The sequence below is a fragment of the Cnephaeus nilssonii genome (assembly GCF_951640355.1).
Source record: "Cnephaeus nilssonii genome assembly, chromosome: 21".
Classification (NCBI taxonomy): domain Eukaryota; kingdom Metazoa; phylum Chordata; class Mammalia; order Chiroptera; family Vespertilionidae; genus Cnephaeus; species Cnephaeus nilssonii.
Genome location: NC_137092.1, coordinates 36,884,011 through 36,888,498, shown reverse-complemented (window position 1 = coordinate 36,888,498; position 4,488 = coordinate 36,884,011).

Below are 4,488 nucleotides of genomic sequence, written 5' to 3'. Positions count from 1 at the left end.
GGGAAGTAGAAAAGGACTCAGGAATGCGAGGGTGGGGCAGAGTAGAGGTATAGACCAGCCCAGAACAGAGGGGGGGGGGGTGAGGGGAGGGGAGGAGGGTAGAAGGGAGAGATAAAAGATAGATAGGTAGGTAGGTAGGTAAGTAGATAGATAGACAATAGATAAGTAAATAGGTAGATAGATGATAGATAGATAGATAGATAGATAGATAGATAGATGGTAGATAGATAGATGGTAGATAGATGATAGATGATAGATAGATAGATAGATAGATGGTAGATAGATGGTAGATAGATAGATAGATAGATAGATAGATAGATAGATAGTAGATAGATGGTAGATAGATAGATAGATAGATAGATAGATAGATAGATAGATAGTAGATAGATGATAGATAGATAGATAGATAGATAAATAGATAGATAGATGATAGATAGATAGATAGATAGATAGATAGATAGATAGATAGATAGATAGATGGTAGATAGATAGATGGTAGATAGATAGATGGTAGATAGATGGTAGATAGATAGATGGTAGATAGATAGATAGATAGATAGATAGATAGATAGATAGATAGTAGATAGATAGATGGTAGATAGATAGATGGTAGATAGATAGTTGATAGATAGATGGTAGATAGATAGATGGTAGATAGATAGATAGATAGATAGATAGATAGATAGATGGTAGATAGATGATAGATAGATAGATAGATAGATAGATAGATAGATAGATAGATAGTAGATAGATGATAGATAGATAGATAGATAGATAGATAGATAGATAGATAGATAGATAGATAGATGGTAGATAGATAGATGGTAGATAGATAGATAGATAGATGGTAGATAGATAGATGGTAGATAGCTGATAGATAGATAATAGAAAACACAAGGTCGGGAGGCTGAGATGCAGCGTCTGGGAGGGCACAGTAGCCCTTCCACTGATTTCTTGGGTCTCCTAACATATTCCCTTTTGCGACCTCTCCATTTTGACTCCACTTTTGCTCCTTTTCCTTCTATTTTCTACTGAGAAGAGGAACTTGCCGCTTGCACAGAAGGGCCAGGAAAGACCTTCAAAAAATGCCAGCCCCTAGAAAGATATAAATAAATAGAATCAAATGTTAGCTGAGCAGAGGCAGCTTCCTTTCATATTTGCACTAACAAATATTAAGCAAATCAATCACCTCCAGGGTTGCTTCTGGGGGAGGGAAAGGAGGGGGAGGAGCAGGATCTGTGATCCAAGGCCAGCAGTCTTAGCTGAGAGTTAGGAGCATTTCAAGCAGGAGAAAACTTTCAGTTAAAAGCTGTCTTAGTGTTGATCCCAAGGAAAATTGAGTCAAGTGAACTACAAAGTAATATCTGACCTCGGGGAAATGGCAGGCAAAACCCCGCCAGCCCCCAGGCCTGGAGGGAACACTGAGCTGATTATTGCTTTGCCTGCAAGTTCTGTTCACTCAAAATAAGATGGTATTTAAAGGGGCAGTGTTTACCCAGCTGTGGCCTCCGAGGGAGCATGAAAGGTTCTAGAAGGGGTTTGGGCCATCCTGGTACTCCCCACGGCTGCTCCCCTCTGCCTCGAGGGCACAGCAGCAATGCTTTGACTTCTTCAGGGCCCTCCTGAAGGAGAACTTCCAAGGGTTTAGGCCCTGGAGCCTTGAATTCAAGAAAATGCATATTTTCTTTATACCCCTGGATTCCATTGCTGCTCTTAGAAAGTCTACAGTGCATCTAACTAAGCTGACACTAAGCTGACTTCTCTTTTCTCTTACTGATAGTAAGATTTTTCTCTTTGATTCTATTATTCTTCAGATTCCTTGAAATGTGTCTGGGTGTGAGTTTCTTTTTGTTTATTCTTCTTGGAATATATTGTTAGTCCTCTATCAATGCATTTGTGTGTTTCCTGAGCTCTGGAAAGTTCTCTTCAAATATTATTTCTCCTCCATTACGCTCTTCTCTCCTTCTGGGATTCTATTAGATTTTTATTGAGGTATACTTGACATATAACTTTATATTAGTTTCAGGCATATAAATGATTCAGTATCTAAATATTTTGTGAGCCCTAACCGGTTTGACTCAGTGGATAGAACATCGGCCTGCAGACTGAAGGGTCCCAGGTTCGATTCCGGTCAAGGGCATGTACCTTGGTTGCGGGTACATCCCCAGTAGGGGGTGTGCAGGAGGCAGCTGATCGATGTGTCTCTCTCATCAATGTTTCTAACTCTATCCCTCTCCCTTCTTCTCTGTAAAAAAATCAATAAAATATGTTAAAAAATATTTTGTGAAATGATCATCACAATAAGTCTAGTTAACATCCATTACTACAGTTACAACTTTTTCTCTTGTGATGAGAACCTTTAAGATTTACTCTTAGCAACTTCCAAATATACATTACAGCATTATTAACTATAGTCACCATACTGTGCATTACTCCTTATGACATATTTATTTTGTAACTACAAGTTTGTATCTTTTGACAGCCTTCACCCATTTCATCTCCTACCCCCCAACCCTCCCACCTCTCCCACCCCTGACACCCGCCTCTGGCAACCACCAATTTGCTATCTTTGAGCTCAATTTTTTAAAGACTTCACAATGAAGCAACATTATATGATATCTGTTTTTTTTCTACCTGATTTATTTCACTTAGCATAATGCCCTCAAGGTTCATCCATGTTGTTGCAAATGGCAAGATTTCTTTCTCATGTCTGAGTGATATTTCTGTGTGTGTGTGTGTGTGTGTGTGTGTGTGTGGTTTTCTTTATTCATTCATCCACTGATGGGCACTTATGTTGTTTCCATGTTGGCTATTATAAATAACTAGAGGCCTGTTGCAAGAAGATTCGTGCAATAGGCTTTCCTTCCCCTGGCTGCCGGCACCCGTTTTCCTCCGGCACCCAGGACCCGGGCTGCAGCAGAGCCAAGCCTTCAGCCTTCAGGTTTGGCTCCGGCCACAGTGTAGCCTTCAGTCTTCAGTCTTCAGTCTTCATTCCATTTCTGCATATGCAAATTAACCCACCATTTTGTTGGGTTAATTTGCATACCCACTCCTGATTGGCTGGTGGGCGTCCCAGAGGTCTGGTCAATTTGCATCTTTCTCTTTTATTAGTGTAGATGCTGCAATGAACATGGAGGTGCATATATTTTTTTCTAGTTAGTATTTCCATTTTCTTTGGATAAATACCCAAAGAGGAATTGCTGGGTTATATAGTAGTGCTATTTTTAATTTTGGGGGGAGCCTATATACTGTTTGCCATTAGTGGCTGCACCAATTTACAATCCCACCACCAGTGCACAAGGATTCCTCACCAACACTTGTTATATTTTGTCTTTTTGATAAAAGTCATTTTGACATGTGTAAGGTGCTGTCTAATTGTGGTTTTGATTTGCATTTCCCTGATGATTAGTGATGTTGAGCATCTTTTCTTGTATCTGTTGGCCACCTGTAGGTACATTGGAAAAATGTCTATTCGGATCTTTGGCCCATTTTTAATCAGATTGTTTGGTGGATTTTTATTTTATTACCTTGGTTTGTTTTTCTTTTACTATTGAGTTGTATGAGTTTTTTAAAATATATTTTGGATATTAACCCCTTATTAGGTACATGATTTGTATTTATTTTCTCCTATTTTGTAGGTTGCTTTTCATTATGTTAATGGATTCCCTTGTTATGCAGAAGCTTTTTAGTTTGATGTAGTCTCGCTTGTTTATTTTTGCTTTTGTTGACTAGCTTGGGTTTCAGATGATTAGGTGTTTATTACTTTTTCTCTTTCTATCCTCCATTATTGCTTAATGCCTTTTTATATTTTCTCTCTTTGTTGTTCTGTATTTACTCTTTGGTAATTTCTTCTAGTTTATTAATTCTTCAGCTATATTTTATCTTCTGTTTAAACTCTTTTTGTTGTTGTTGTTAATCCTTGCCTGAGGATATTTTTCTATTGATTTTTAGAGAGAGTGAAAGAGAGAGAGGGAAAGACAGAGAGAGAAACATCGATATGAGAGAAACACTTCAACTGGTTGCCTCCTGCATGAGCCCCTGACAAGGGCCCGGTCCGAGAGGAACCTGCAACTGAGGTACATGCCCTTAACCTAATTGAACCTGGGACTCTTTGATCCGAAGGCTAACGCTCTATCCACTGAGCCAAACCAACTAGGGCTAAACTCTTTATGGGGCCATTATTTCTTTCACCCATAAAATGTCTATTTGGTTCTTTCTCAAACATGCCTGGTTATTTCTGGTAATGTCTAGTTCCCTACTCACATTTGGCATTCCATTTTCAAATTTCTTTAAACATTTCCTATATCGTGACTTTATATTCTGTATCTGATAGTTTCAATACCTGAAGCCCTTGTGGAGAAGCAGAGACTATGCTGGTGATTATGGCAAGCAAGGAGGTCAGCAGCTGTTACACATCAGGTGCTCAACAAATGCTAGTTTCCTTCCTGTCAGAAACTTCCCAAGACACACCTATGAGGACAGGTGACT